We start from the raw sequence: 16654 nt of genomic DNA, 5'->3' as shown, positions 1-16654 counted from the left end.
TGTCCAGTTCTAACTGCTGCTTCTTGATCAGCATACAGATTTCTCAGGAGGCAGTTAAGGTGGTCTGGTATTCCCATCTCTTTAAGAAATTTCCACAGTTTGTTGTGATTCACACAGTCAAAGGCTTTGGTGTAGTCAATAAAGCAGATGTTTTTCTTGAACTCCCTTGCTTTTTCTGTGATCCAACTGATGTTGCCAATTTGACCTCTGGTTCCTCTGCATTTTCTAAATCCAGCCTGAACCTCTGAAAGTTCATGGTTCATGTACTGTTGAAGCCCGGCTTGGAGAATTTTGAGCATTACTTTGCTAGTGTGTGAGATGACTGCAATTGTGCGGTAGTTTGAATATTCTTTGGCATTGCCTTTCTTTGGGATTGGAATGAAAACTGACTTTTTCCAGTCCCATGTCCACTGCTAAGTTTTCCAACTTTGCTGGCATATTGAGTGCAGCATTTTCATAGCATCATCTCTTAGGATTTGAAATAGCTCAACTGAAATTCCATCTGAATATCATCTGGATACTGGATAGCACCACAGCAAACGAAGAAGAGCCTGTCTGTATTGAGAGAGTTCATTTTGACCAGTTGGGCAGGGCAGGTGACTTGTAGACAAGGAGGCTGCCATGCAAGGGTCTGGGGGAAGGCCAGTCCAGGCAGAGGAGCAAGTGGCAGACCCCAAGGAGGGCCAGGCCTGCCCTGGTGGGTCTGAGACTACACACAAGGAGAGGAGGAGCCGGAGAGGCTCAGGCTCTGCTGGGCGCCTGCCTGGACTCTGTGCTTGAGTGTTGGGGAACCCAGGGCAGGGTCTCATTCTGATCTACCCTCTCACAGGGTCACCGAACCACTGTGTGGGGCTGAGCTCCTGGAGCAGAAGTGGAGGAGGGGGGAAGCTCTCCTCCTTGAGGAGGGAAATGGAGGCCATGTCCGGAGAGCAGCAGGGCAGATCAGTGGGGAGAGGCTTTGAGCTTCTCTTGCGGTGTAGCTGACACACGTCCTGCTCATCCATGTGCAAGTGGCTCAGAAAGACAGGAGGAATCAGGAACTTTCAGGTTTGCAGTTAGGACCACCAGTTGGAGGGGCTTTGAGCTTCTCTTGCAGTGTAGCTGACACATGTCCTGCTCATCCATGTGCAAGTGGCTCAGAAAGACAGGAGGAATCAGGAACTTTCAGGTTTGCAGTTAGGACCACCAGTTGGAGGGGCTTCCCTGGTCGCTCAGTAACGAAGAATCTGCCTGCCAATACAGTGGATGCGGATTGATCCCTGGGTCGGGAAGATCCCCTAGATAAGGAAATGACAACCCACTCCAGTCTTCTTGCCTGGGAAACCGCATGGATGGAGGAGCCTGGTGGACCACAGTCCATGGGTCACAAAGATTCAGACACGACTGAGTGACTAGACAACAACAACAACAACGACTAGTTGGATGACAGTGTCACTTGCGGGGAGGCGAACTCGTGGGCGGTGGAAATTCTGGGTTCTCCAGGGGATGACAGAGGAGCTCGTGCAATAGCTGTGTGGAGAGTGAAGTAGGAAGAAGATGTAGGGTCAGGCCCAGAGGGTCAGGCCACGTCCAGAGAGGCGGGAGGTGGGCAGACAGGACAGGCTGGCAGGCGGATGGGATGGAGATCTAGGGTGCCCATTCGACCTCCAGGGAGCAGAGAGTGATACACGGGGGAGCTGGGGTGGAGCCCAGGATGCTTTCACGTTTGAAGGTCTAGAAGAGTATCAAGGCAGTTAGGGGGCCTCCATGGGAAGACCTTTTCAGGAGAAAAAGGGGTAAGGGCCATGGTGCTGCAATCAGAAGAATAAGGTATCTCAGGAAGTAAGAGAATTAGCTGTTGATTACTACTGAGAATTTTAGTAAGAAGCAGACCTGTAGAGTGGATGACAGGGCCGCCTCCATGGCAGCACTGATTTTGAGGGGAGCTGGGGACCATTCAGAAGAGGGAGCCAGAGATGAGGAGGCAGAGAGGCTCCAGCACCATTTCCAAAAGGTTTGCAAACACTGAAAGGTTTCCAAACACTGAAAGAGTGTTTGGAGAGTCACACATGATGAGGGCAGGTTGTCCATTTCTAGAGATGTTAGAGATCTAAGCAGATGGGAATCCATAGATGCGTAGGGTGAGGCCCAACAGTTTCAGGTGTAATATCATGGGTTGGAGAGGTAGAGAAAGATAAATAACATCCAAAAAATCACCTTCCAATCAATGCAGCACCTAACCAGCAAATGAAAAGTCAATTCCATCCAGCAACTGGAAATATCAGTAAAAGAATATAACTTAATGGAGTAAACAATTTGAATTCAAAAGATAAGTATAATAGTGTCTTTCTTATTAACTCATAGAAAGAACAGAGGAAGTGCTTCAGTTTGGTTATCTTGAAAGCAACAACTGAGCTCACTGATAAGATTCATTTTGTTTATATGCACAGCGACAAAATTCAGTTGTTTTGAAACAGAAAAGTTGTTGTTGTTAATGTGACCCGTTTTGTTTATTCATTCATTTATTAACTTATTCAAGGAAATTTTCCCTGAATGTTTTGGGCCAGTGCTGTGTATATATACTTGGAAAGGAAAGAGTCCCTGATTCCAGGCAGCTCACGGCCTTAGAGGAGGGATAGGCAAGTACTGATCCTGAGGGGTCAGTGCACCACAGAGGATTTATTTTACATGTATTGAGCTTCAGGTTTTTATCTAATGTAATGCTACTAACACGGAGAGAAGAAGAGCAAGAGAGAATGGTTTAGACAGTGAGGGGTCTGCTGCTTGCCTGGCCACTAAATGAGCAATAACCTGGCAGAATCGGGAAGTGAGAAATGCAAAACTTCTCTTTGTTCACTTCTGTCAGTTCCTCAAGAGAATTCAGAGTCTATGTGTGTCTGCGTGTGCTAGGCACTCAGTCATGTCCAACTATGTGACCCCATGGACTGTAGCCCACCAGGCCTCTCTGTCCATGGGATTCTCTAGGCAAGAATACTGGAGTGGGTTGCCATTCCCTTCCGCAGGGGATCTTCACGACTCTGACTCAGGGATCAAACCCGGGTCTTCTGCATTGCAGGATTTTTTTTTTACTGTCTGAGCCACTAGGAGGCCCTCTAGGGTTTACGATGACCTCTAATGAAACACACTGCCTAAATGCAAACCAATCGCTTCACCTCGCGTTTAAACAGAGCAGCAGCAGAACAGTCTAACTGATGGGACTGGACTCCCTGAGACACTACAGGCTGACACCCAAGGGGCTTTCAAAGGCAATTTTCACGCTGTGCAGACGGTGAAAAGGCATTTGCATCTCATGCCCGGAGAACATCACGTGTAAAGGTCTCAAGTGAGGAGGAGCATGGTCTCTTGAAGTGGGTACATTTCTGAGTTGACTCAAGTTAACCTCAAGTTGACACTGTGAGTGGTGAGTGCAGAGAGGGAGTTCTCTACATGACCTCTGACCTGATGCTCTCCGGATGCATGGTTATGTACCACCTGGGTGGCTGCAGCTGCTGTTTACTACTGATGCCGTTCTTATCGGCATCAAATTCTTGGTTCCCCAGGGCCACACAGAACTGTGTGTACTCTGTCTTGTGCACAACACAACACGGATCTCTAGTGATCATTTTTTACAAGAAAAGACCCAGCAGTTCTCCTGTTGCTGTCAGACGCTTCCAATGTTGTGGCAACCACACCGTCGGAAAACATTTATTAGGCAGTCTGTTCCAACGGTGCCACAGTGAGTTTCTGGGTATTTTTAAACAAACAAAAATGTTCCTTTCGTGCTGGGCCAAGGTTCTTGAATATACCTCACCCCACTCCAGATAAGTACAACTTGTAAAAGTTTCATAAGTCTGAAGAACATTTATAGAACACGGCATGAAAGTTCTTGCATTTTTATGGTTTCCCTCATTCATTCTCCATTTTAATCCTACAAGCCATAAAGTTTACAGTTTTCCCATTTTCCAAAGAGGTTTATAATGAAAGATACACAATGGTCAAGAAGCTAAAGATAGAATCGTTAGGAATACTTTTTGTGAGATGGATGGAATAAGTGCCCTTAATAATATTTTCAGAATTCTTTCAGTCTTTCCCAGTGATGTAGTGATGCTTTTTTGTTTGTTTGTTTTAAACATGCAGGATCTTAGTTCCCTGAGCAGGGAGTGAACTCATGTCGCCTGCACTGGGAGCTCAGAGTCCTAACCACTGAACAACCAGGGAAAGACCCTGGCTATGCTTTCTTATTTCACTGCAGTAACCTGAAGGAGGTTATGGTGCTCTCTTTGCTGCTGTGTGCTCTGCAAACATGGCTTTAGAAGGTCTATACTGACTCCTGACATCTGCTTTTCAGCCTACCCATGACTGAAAGTGGCTCCCTGGTGAGAAGCTGGCATCCTGCTGACTGCCTGGAATGCCTGCAGTCAGACCATCTCGGCTCCCTCACACACTGAGTTTTCCAGGAAAATGTTTGCTACTATGACCTCAGAGCTTCCCAGGTAGTGCAGTGTTAAAGATCTGTCTGCCAATGCAGGAGGTGTGGGTTCAATCCCTGGGTCAGGAAGATCCCCTGGAGGAGGAAATGGGTACCCACCCACTCCATTATTCTTGCCTGAGAAATCCCATGGACAGAGGAGCCCGGCAGGCTACAGTTCATGGAGTCCCCAAAGAGTCGGACACGACTTTAGCGACTAAACAACAAGAATAACAACTGTCACCTCATCTGTTTCGTCTTGACCAGATGGTGAAAATGTGAGCAAGTTCAAGATTCTCTTTTAAATAATCTGCAGATTAAACTTAATAATGCGGTCCCCAAATATTCAGGTAAAGAGGCTTAAGGTTACTGAAACACACCACCTGCCCCGCATCCTGTTTTGGCCAAAACCGTCAGGGAGGAGGCAGCCGCAAGCTGGACATCTGGCTTGAGTCCAGGTCTCTATGTTCCCAAAGTACGGCCTGGACTGAACAGGGTTCCCCCCATCACCCACCCACAGTTCACAGGCTGAAGTCCTAACCCCCAAAATCTTAGGATAAGACTACTGGGAGATAGGGCCTATACATGGTGATTAACTTAAAAGAAGCCCCCTAAGGAGACCTTAACCCATCTGACTGGTGTCCTCACAAGAAGAGGAGATGAGGATGCAGAGTGACCACGGCATGGAGAGGCGGTAAGACAGCATCCACCGCCAAGCCAAGGACAGACGCTTCAGAGGAACCACACCTGCCCGTACCGTGACCGTGGACGCCCAGCCCCTAGAACTGTGAGGGGAAAAACTGCTGTTCCAACAGCCAGTCAGTGATATTTCGCCATGCATACTGAGCAAACCAATACACCTAGGGAGTGGACACTATATACGGTCATCTTCTTGCTTAATAAATGTGATGCATACAAGGTAAAGCACCTGGGGATCAATGGTCACCTACATGTTCTGAGGATGAGATTAAGCTCCCAATCCTGGGATGGACTTATTTCAGCTTGACTCGATTAAAAAGTGCTCTAAAGTATGTCATGGAGATATCTAAAGAGTTTATTAACAACTCAATGTTCAGAAAATAAGGCCTCAGATATATTTGCAACCGGACAAGGGATTAACTTCCAAAGCATACAAACAGCTCAAATAGCTAAAAGTAAAAAAAATCAGAAAACAGAAGGTCTAACTAGAAACTTCTCCAAAGAAGACATACAGTTGGCCAAAAAGCACATGCAAATATGCTCAACATGACTAATTATTAGCGAAGTGCAAATGAAAACTACAATGAGGTGCCACCTCACATCAGTCAGGATGGCCATCATTTAAAAGTCCACAAACAATAAATGCCAGAAAGGGTGTGCAGGGAAGGGAAACTTTCTACACCGTTGATGGGAATGCAAGTGGGTGCAGCCACTGTGGAAAACAGAATGAAGGTGCTTTAAAAACTAAAAACAGAGCCACCACATGATCCAGTGATTCCACTCTTGGGCATACATCCAGAGAAAACCATACTTTGAAAAGATATATGCCTCCTAAGTTCATTGCAGCACTATTTACGATAGCCAAGACATGGAAACAATGTAAATGTCCATCAACAGATGAATGGATAAAGAAGCTGTGATATATGTACGTGCTTGGATGCATTCTAAGTTGCTTCATTTGTGTCTGACTCTTTGTGACCCTATGGACTAGCCTTCAGGGCTCCTGTGTCCCTGGGATTCTCCAGGCAAGAATACTTGAGTGGGTTGCCATTACCTCCTCCAGGAGACCTTCCCCACCCAGAGATCGAACCTGAGTTTCCTTACCCACTGAGCAGCGGGGAGCCCGTGATATATATACAAGGGATATATATGCTCAGCCATAAAAAAGAATGAAATAATGCCATTTTTTTTGCAGCAACATGGACGAATCTAGGGATTATCGTACTAAATGAAGTATGTCAGACAGAGACAAATATTTTATGATATCACTTATATATGGAATCTAAAAAAATGATACAAATGAAGTTATATACAAAACAGCAACAGACTCACAGACACAGACAACAAACTTACGGTTATCAAGGGGGAAAGTTGGGGAGGGATAAATTAGGAGGATGAGATTAACATATAAACACTACTATATCCTTGGGTTGGGAGGATCCCCTGGAGAAGGAAATGGCAACCCATTGCAGTATTCTTGCCTGGAAAATCCCATGGACAGAGAAGCCTGGTGGACTACAGTCTATCAGGATACAAACAGTCAGACACGACTTAGCGACTAAACGGTAGCAAAAAATAGCATATATAAAATAGATAAACAACAAGGACCTATTGCACAGAACAGGGAATTCTATTCTAATATTCTGTAATAATCTAAATTGGAAACGAATCTGAAAAAGAATAGGTTTATGTAAATGTATAACTGAATCAGTTTGCAGTACACCTGAAACCAACACAATATTATAAATCCAGTAGACTCCAATATAAAATAAAATTATTTTTAAAGTTAACAAATATACTAAATATACTTCTAGCCCAAAATAAATAAATAAAGAAAGAAAGAAAGAAAAAACCCACTCAGTGTTCAGAAAATAAGGCCTCAGATTTATTTTCCCAGGAGTAAAACATACCACATTTATGTCCCATATATTTTTTAAAACTCTTCTTTGTTCTAAATTAACACCTTAATTGAAACTGTATTTCACTTACTGAGTGTAAACTTAGAATATCTCCTTAACTCTATGACATTCTGACTGTAAAAATAAAACAATACTTCAGGCTGAAACCTACAAAAAAAGAAAATGTTTTATTGCACATTTTAGTTTTTTTCTTTTTTAAAAAAAATGTTTAAACCAAGTTATTACCATTTAGATCGGACCACCAGACCATCTTAGCTGTCTCCTGAGAAACCTGTATGTGGGTCAGGAAGCAACAGCTGGAACCCTGAATGGAATAACTGATTGGTTCAAGATTGAGAAAGGAGTAAGACAGGGCTGTCTGCTGCACCCTGTTTGTTTAATCTATACACTGAGCACATCATGAGAAATGTGGGGCTGGATGAGTTACAAGCTGGAATCAAGACAGGCGGGAGAAACATCAACCCCAGGTATGCAGATGGTACCGCTCTAATGGCAGAAAGTGCAGATGAACTAAAAAGCCTTTTGATAAGGGTGAAAGAGGAGAGTGAAAGAGCTGGCTTAAAAACTCAATATTAAAAAAGCTAAGATCATGGCATCTGGCCCTATTAAACTGAAAGTGAAAGTGAAGTCACTCAGTCATGTCTGACTCTTTGCAACCCCATTGACTGTAGCCTACCAGGATCCCCCGCCCATGGGATTTTCCAGGCAAGAGTATTGGAGTGGGTTGCCATTTCCTTCTCCAGGGGATCTTCCTGACCCAGGGATCAAACCCAGGTCTGGCCTCATTACCTCATGGCAAATAGAAGGGGAAAAAATGGAAGTAGTAACTGATTTCCTCTTTGGGGGATCTAAAATCACTGCGGATGGTGACTGCAGCCATGGAATCATAAGACGTTTGCTTCTTGGCAGGAAAGCAATGACAAGTCTATACAGTGTTGAAAAGCAGAGACAATACTGTGCCAGAAAAAGGCCCATATAGTTAAGGCTGTGGTCTTCCCAGTGGCCATGTAAGGTTGTAAGAGCTATACCATAAAGAAGGCAAAGCAGCAAAGAATTGAATCCTTTGAACTGTGGTGCTGGAGAAGACTCCTGAGAGTCCCTTGGACTGAAAGGAGATTAAGGCAGTCAATCTTGAGGGAAATCAACCCTGAATACTCATTGGAAGGACTGATGCTGAAGCTGAAACTCCAGTATTTTGGTCATCTGATACGAAAAGCTGACTCATTAGAAAAGTCCTTTATGCTGGGAAAGATTGAGGGGCAGAAGAAGTGGGTGTCAAAGGATGAGATGGCTGGATGGCATCACTGATGCAATGGACATGAACTTGGGCAAACTTTGGGAGATGGTGAGGGACAGAGAGACCTGGCGTGCTGCAGTCCATGGGGTCACAGAGTCGGGACACAACCGGGCAACTGAACAACAACGATTACTATTTAGGGAATCTTTCGTTTTTTCCAATTTGAAAAGGCAGCCTAATACACTCAGTGTTGGCTGGATACGAAATGGTTTGAGGGCCTTCCGTGGGATCAGAGCCTGTGGATTCAGGTCCCAGCTCCACCTGTGTTAGTTCTGAGTCTGCAAGTGGCTCACTCTGTCTCTCTTTGCCTCACTTGCCTTGTCTATGAAATGGGAGCTTGTCTCAAGCAGGAATGAAAAGACCATGGTTCTGAACTTACCTCCTGCTACACTGTGAGATCTCAAAGTGTTTTGCATAGATTGGGTCTCCAAGTAGAATAACACTAATTTCCCATGCTCAACTCAAAGCACATCTTTCTGTATCCTTCACATATTTAGCTCAAAATGCTCTTTGGAATCAAGTGTAAGTGGCAACAGATCCCAGAGACTTTTCATGCCCTGAGTATCCATCCTTACCCTTTTCTCTAGTGATAGAACTTCCCTCATCCTCCCAGCTAAGGGCTGACCACATTGCCCTTCTCATCTCCACTGTGAATGGCACAGGGATGTGATAGTCGGTGCTGCAGCAGCCACTTTGGGCCCCAGGATGCAAGCATGTGTTGAAGCTGGCAGAGCCTGGGTCCCTGATGTGTTGCAGTTGTTATGCCAGCCCCAGATGAGATGGTCTGCCTGCACTACTATGTGAGGGTCTTGATTAAGCCACTCTATCTGTGAGTGTCTTGTTACAGTAGCTTAATCTGTACCATGGTACATAGGATTATAAATAAAATCTAGTGTGGATTTAAAAAATATAATAGTATTTTTGTGAATAGTACACTCAATTCTCTGACTTTAGATCTGAGAATTGAGTTACTGAATTGATTGGCAATACTTTCCTATTTAGAAAATAGAAGGCTCCTCTTCTAACAGCAGAGTTAGAAATTTTTCTTCTCTGTATTGTCTCAGAGAAAATGGGGTTAGAAGGGGAGACTCTAGCAATAACTGATTCAATACACAGAGGGGTCCTTTCTAAGTTATAAGTCCTCGGTTTCTGTTAGGTGACATCAGGTATGTGGATCTTTTCCTGTTTAAGATCAGCCCTGGGATTTCTTTGGAAGGAATGATGCTAAAGCTGAAACTCCAGTACTTTGGCTACCTCATGTGAAGAGCTGACTCACTGGAAAAGACTCTGATGCTGGGAGGGATTGGGGGCAGGAGGAGAAGGGGACGACAGAGGATGAGATGGCTGGATGGCATCATGGACTCGATGGACATGAGTCTGAGTGAACTCCGGGAGTTGGTGATGGGCAGGGAGGCCTGGCGTGCTGCGATTCACGGGGTCGCAAAGAGTCAGACACGACTGAGCGACTGAACTGAACTGAACTGAATGTGCACATACGAAGTTCCTCATTACTGTGTAGCAATGACCTGCTGTGCTGGTCATTATGGGAAGAAAACAGTTTGAGATCACAAATTATATGAGTACATTTCTTTCCAGATTCTATAAAACAAAGTAGGTTCTCTGCTTCTTACTACATCCCTTTAAACCAACTGGATGGGTTTTCATCAAACTCAGGATAGTCTGATTTGAAATATGAGCTATGTAGCACAAGTGGAGTTCTTTTTAGGGATTTCAGAGACCAGCAGGGTGACTTTAAAGAGATGGGCAGGAGTTCTTGACAGAGTCTGAGTCAGGGGTACACTGATCTGGGAAAGACTTGTACTGTGTAACCAGTCACCCATGACCAAAAGGGACCCATGTTGAAACTCAAGGTCACAGCATCAGGCACCCAAAATGGTGAGTGATGGGGACAATCACACAGTCTCCTCTTTGGGGAGCCAGTCTAGCTTGAACTGGCCCCTGAGCAGCAATTAACTGTATTCAGGCTTATGACCTCCCCAGTCCACACTGGAGAGTCAAGCAGCACGTGTGACTGCATCTCTGTACAGCGGGAGAGCGCTCTCATCACAGAATGACCCACAAGGTAATTACTGAAAGGGTGGGATAAACTCTGTCCAGAGAAACAGGACGGAATGAAATGGGCCCGACCAACTTTTAAAGGCCAAGTTCACGTGAAGAGGACTCTGAGATTCCCTCCTGTCTCTTTGCTTAGGCACATTAATCATGCTGGCGTTACCCATCATTCCCGAACAGATGGGATGTATATAAAGAGTCTGCACGTAAAACAAAATTTGACAAAGATCACACTACAAAATGAGTTAATCCATACAGTTAATAAGAATGTATGATACTCCAGGCATCTCTGGATCATCTCTGGATGGAAGATCATCTCTGGAGGACCATTAAATCCTCCTCTCCTGCATTCCGGGGCCTGGCTCAGTCCCTCCTGTGGCCACACTCTAGTACAGAGGATGGAGCCTCTTCCTCCCCAGGGACCAGGAGGGCATCCAGAGGGTTTACCCACCTAGAGCCTGTGGGCTGGCTTCTACACAAAGCGTCCAAGAACCTTGGAGCCTAGAATTCCCCATCCAGAGGCCCCAATCCCACACCCAGGGCCAGCCCGTATGTCTTTCTCTCTCCTAATGATGAACAGCACCACCAACGTGCACACCCCAAAGCCCAGGTAGGAGCAGGCAGGACCCCTTGAGGTGCTTTGCAGAGCCAGCAGCTGGGAACGGAAGGTGGGGGTGGTGGGGCCCAGAAGAAGGTGGGGGTGTGTCACAGTCAAGCACAGAGCTCCCAGCAGTCATAATTCTAAGTTGAAACTTGACCTCTTCGGTGATGGCAAACATTTTTTGTCAAGGTAGGAAACTAAAACCTTTTATTTGTCATTTAGCATTTTTTAGCTTGGTTTGTAACGGTTAAGTACCATCAGGTATGTGGGCTTCTGTGTTTTTGAACAGGCCCAAGTCTAGCATTTCTCATGGATGAAACTATCTCATGCTTTATAATATAAGGAAAACCCTATTTTGATCCACTTGAAGGATTATCATTAGAAAAAATATCTACTGGGCATTTTTTTTTGTTTTTGAGCTTTGATCAGACTTTGGAAAACTTACGATCAATTCTGATGATAAACACCCAGGGAAGGACGGTGTGGCCACAGCATCTTGCTCTCTTTCAAGATTTTACTAAACTTTCCATCAATTCAGGAAACTTGGAGATCAAGAAAGAAGGTGACAGGCAGTCACTACAGTCAGTGATCATGAGTGTGTGTCTCTCTGACGGCTAGCTGCTCTGTCCCTCTGGCTGGCGGTCTCCATAATGTTGAGATCCTGGGGCCACAAAACCTACAGATCCAGAAAGAACACTCCACATGGAAAGTCACAGCACGACAGCAGGGCAGCAGAGCCTACACTTTGCAGAATAGAGCAGGATGTGCCAGCACCTACTATAATGTCTGATTTATAATCCTCAAGTAATTGGATGTTACTCTACAGATTTTTAATAGTATGCCAAAGAATTATTTGCGAAGATCTGATTAAGCAAAGAATTCAAAGAAAACTGGGGTACTGGGATCAATATTTTCGAAGCTATAAAATTGTCATCTCTAAGTCCAAACTTTTAAGAGAAAGTTAACTCAGAGATGTCAGCAGCCATCTCTTTTCTTTTGCATTTATAAAATTACAATGTAAGAAATACAGGTGGTCAAAGAGACATCTTTACTACTGGTAGCTTTTAAAAATAATCCAGTTTCCATTTTAGTAATAAGGACATTGAGAACTTCATTAGTCCATGGGGTATTTTCAATGCAGTGGCAAAGTGACAAATAAATTAACTGGCAAAATTCCAGGGGATCAGTAGCCAGGAAATATTGTAGGGATCTCATACAAGTGGCAACTTAGTTACAAAACTATCCATCCTTATTACCCTATCCTACCCAAGCCTTACCTGACTACCTCATAGACCTGCACCCAAACATCAGAAATTTCATGTCACTACACAGGAAGCAAAATCTACCATGAGAGAATATGAGCTGCTTGAGGTAGCTGTAATCTTCTGCAATACTATCATCTGGAAATGTTTCAGTCTGTTATATCATAAAGTGAAAAAAGTGTTAGCTGTTCAGCTGTGTCAGACTCTTTGTGATCTCATGGACAGTAGCTCGCCAGGCTCCTCTGTCCAAGGGATTCTCTAGGCAAGAACACTGGAGTGGGCTGCCATTCCCTTCTCCAAGGGATCTTTCCAACCCAGGGATCAAACCCAGGTCTTCCTCATTACAGGCAGATTCTTTACCATCAGAGCTACCAGGGTAGGACCCTCTTATGTCATAACTGGAGGATTATTTAGATTTCTGTTTACTCACCGTATCATTAGCTTAAATTCTAACACCTATTTTAGAGGGTGGGAATAAAAATTTTTTTAAAAGTAGTTATATCTATTTACTGAATGATCATAAAGGTAATTTATGTTTTAAGAGGTAAAATATACCAATATTACAAATAGGCATAGAAGGAGTTAAGTTAGTTGATTGAAGAGAAAAGTCTTCAGATTCCAAGTGGAAAGAGAAGGGTGAATTATTCAGCAGGAACAGGCAGAGGGAGGCCGAGGAAGAGAAAGCAACTTTCCTGGGGCAAAAAAAAAAAAAAAAAAGACCACAAGAGTGAGGGTGGCTGTCTTCACAGTGGATTCTGAGCAGCTGGTCCTTGTAAAGGAAACCATTCCGGCTGGCAGGGAGATCCAACCGAGCCTTGGGGAACGAGCCAAACGGGCAGGAAATGGGCAAGTTAAGTAAACAGTGGTAATTGGAGGCCTGGCCACACAGGTCTTGGGAGTAATTTGGGGTTTGGCTGTGCCCAGGGATGAGAGTCTATGAGTGATAGGAACGCTGCGTGCACACACATAGGTCCACATATGTCATTGGGAACCTGCTGGCTGCTCTCCACCGACTGCTGTTAGAATGCATTAAATACTGCAGGACATCACTTATACGTGGACTCTAAAATACAACACAAGTGGACTTCTCTACAAAACAGAAACAGGCTCACAGACATAGTGAACAGACTTGCGGTTGCTATGGGGGGATTGGGGAGAGGAGAGGTGGACTGGCAGCTTGGGATTAGCAGATGCAAACTATTACACATAGGATGAATAAACAACAAAGTCTTACTATATCGCACAGGGAACTATATTCAATATCCTGGGATAAACCATAACTGAAAAGAATATGAAAAATAATATATGTATATATACACATACACATATATACACACGACTGAGTCACTTTGGCTATACAGTAGAAATTAACACAACACTGTAAATACAAAACATAAGTTAAATAAAACATAAAGTTTCACATCCAAAGAGTAAAAGAAACCCTTAGGAAATTAAAAAGCAAACAAAAAATGGTAAATAAGAATATTAAGAATTTGAGGTCTTTTTTGTTCCCCCTTCTACCTTCCTTCTGACTTCCCTGGTGGCTCAGATGGTAAAGCGTCTGCCTGCAATACAGGAGGCCCAGGTTCGATCCCTGGGTTGGGAAGGTCTTCTGGAGAAGGAAATGGCAACCCACTCCAGTATTCCTGCCTGGAGAATCCCAGGGACGGAGGAGCCTGGTAGGCTATAGTCCATAGGGTCACAAAGAGTCAGACACAACTGAGCGACTTCACTTCACTTCACCTTCCATCTTTAGAAAATCAGATGAACAGAATTTGCAATATATAAGAAGAGCCTAAAATGTGTACTGGTGAAGGGAAACTCTGACAACCAAGACTCACCAATCCACAGCACAGCATCATATGTATCTTAAGGCATCTAAGGAATTAACTGAACTGGGTCAAGCACAGTATTTAAAGATTCTGTTGCCAAAAAGTAAATGTTCCTGAGCAGATACTTTAGCATTAACAGAATGAAAATGTGAACCAAATGAGGGATCGGAGTTATGCACGTTAGCGAAGTCAGCCACTCTGCCTCTCATTTTCCAGGTCTTGGTTATTATTCTCAAGGCACTGTCCTAACTTGACTGTTCAATAAAAGAATGAGAGTCCTGAGAGTCTGAGTGAGAGAAGCATTAGGTGTTAATGACACAAAAATGTTCTGGCTTCGGCTCAGTCGCAGGCTATAGATTGAATGGGTCTCCCATCCCCCCAGTTAATACATTGAAGCCTGCATGGCGGTGGTACTCGGAGCCAGGGCTTTGGGCAGGTGAGTAGGTCATGAGGGTGAAGCCCTCATGAATGAGGTTAGTGCCCTTATAACAGAGACCCCAAAATGCATGGCTGCTCCTTCTACCGTGTGGGGTTACAGAAAAAGATGGCCATCTGTGAACCAGGAAGCAAACAATGCTGGTGCCCCGACCCTGGGCTTCCAGCCTCCAGAAGCAAGTTTCCGTCATTTACAATCCACCCAGTTTATGGCATTTTTGTCACAGCAGCCCCGGTTGACTGAGACATTACACCCTGTCAGGTGGAGACAGATAAGACCAAGATTGCAGAGCTAGTAACTCTTTCCCTGGAGGGAAAACAACTGGACACAGTTGAAAACAAACCTGACATTTTCCTCACTAGACCAGAAGTAAATTTACAATATTAAATACTTTTCTTACTATACCTTGAGGCTTCTGTGATATGAAAGCAGTAAGATAATTTCATACTGGCAATAATTGTTTTCTGTTCAAACGAGGATTAGAAGAATACAAAAATTAAACACAGAGCTGAAATCCCAAAATGAATACAATTAGGTGGATTCAACTGGTGCATTTCAGGATAGAATAGATCTGAAATTTAGCACCGGAACTTTAAAAATGAGTGATCTCATCCAAATTCTTTATTTAAAGGGTCAGGACATAAATCCTTAGCTAGTGGCCACATGGCTTCTAAAGCCACAGTGAAGATCAGAGCCTCAAACTTTCTGCTCCAAACTCTGTCTGGCCTCTACTGTAGATGAAATTTTGATTCCCATTTTGTAAATAAAAGAAGACAAAGAATCTGATCATGCAAGCAGTGAGGCCCTGAGTGAATTGTTCGTTTCAGGAAGAACAGACATCGTCACACTCCATTTATTCACACTTGAACAGACCAAGTCCAACCTCCAGAGATTCGAGCATCTCTGCTACAATAAATGTTACCTAACAGTTGGTGCCACCTGGAGGCAGCCCTGTATGGTGTCCTTTAACGAACAAGGACCCGCATCACTGTGCATTAGATACGGTCTAGGGACACGGCTCTTAGTTCTGCTGTTCTCCTTAAGCCAGGAAGATTTTGTCTGCAAATTTAAATCTGAAATTCTACAGTAAAAGGCTCTTGATAATGCTTCTTGAAATTACCCCTAACGTAGAACAAAAGGAGAGAAATACTGTATGTCCCTGGTACCTAAATTTTTGAAAAGTTGATTTCAGCTGAATTTCTCTGCAAACAAGTTCACATTTTATGAACGATGCTAAGCAGTCAAGTTCTAAATCAATTTGAGGAAAGAAAAACGTTTTTATAGATTTTACAGATCAAGGAAACATCTAGTTTTTGCTTCCCTGGTGGCTCAGATGGTAAAGAAACTGCCTGCAATGCGGACGACCCGGCTTCTATCCGTGGGTCAGGAAGATCCCCTGGAGAAGGGAATGGCAACCCACTCCAGTACTCTTGCCTGGAGAATTCCATGGACAGAGGAGCCTGGGGGTCACAAAGAGTCAGACATGATTGAGCAACTAACACACACTTTTTTGCTAAGTTAAAGACAATAAAAACAAACAAAATAAAACATAGAACTCTGGAAGGCAGGGGTGAAAATAATCATATTAGGAATACATTAAACAATTCTGATGAGAAAAGTTAAACACCATGGAAGTACAGACCAGTACTTTCAATTTTAGAATGAGACACTTTTCTTTAACCTTTATATTTCCCTCTCAAAGGCACTGCAAGACAGTGCTGATACGGAAAGTCACTTTTCTTGTTTTCTTGCAACCCAGTGCATCATAATCACGTTCACACAGAATTCCACTATTTGTAAAATACTTTCAATCAGTTGAGGAAGGAACCACATTTTGTCTTATTAATAATAGCATTTGTAACCAAACACTAGGAGAGCATATGACTGGGAAAAACAGGTAAAATGTCACTTAAAGAAAATATGTAAGAACGGACTCGTGACAGACCCTCAGATCACACACACATTCACACACAGATCAACACATATACACACATACACAGGACGAGCAGCTTTCATTGTTATAAGCCCTTTACATGCTTTATATTAAATTAACAAAGACAGTTTAAAAATCAACGAGCTTTTCACATC

General features: G+C 43.8%; 1 protein-coding gene and 1 non-coding gene across 15 annotated transcripts in view; one reads left to right on the top strand and one right to left on the bottom strand.

Moving 5' to 3' along the window:
- Window positions 1-16654, bottom strand: part of RIMS1 (regulating synaptic membrane exocytosis 1) — a 599631-nt gene that overhangs the window by 18949 nt on the left and 564028 nt on the right. The gene's annotated exons all lie outside the window — the stretch shown is intronic.
- TRNAC-GCA lies at window positions 13833-13904 on the top strand. Its single transcript has one exon. It is a non-coding gene; the product is annotated as a tRNA-Cys (tRNA).

The sequence above is a fragment of the Capra hircus genome, chromosome 14 (assembly GCF_001704415.2).
Source record: "Capra hircus breed San Clemente chromosome 14, ASM170441v1, whole genome shotgun sequence".
Taxonomy (NCBI): Eukaryota; Metazoa; Chordata; class Mammalia; order Artiodactyla; family Bovidae; genus Capra; species Capra hircus.
The sequence above is the reverse complement of the archived record's forward strand: the minus strand, read 5'-3'. Positions and strand labels throughout refer to the sequence as shown.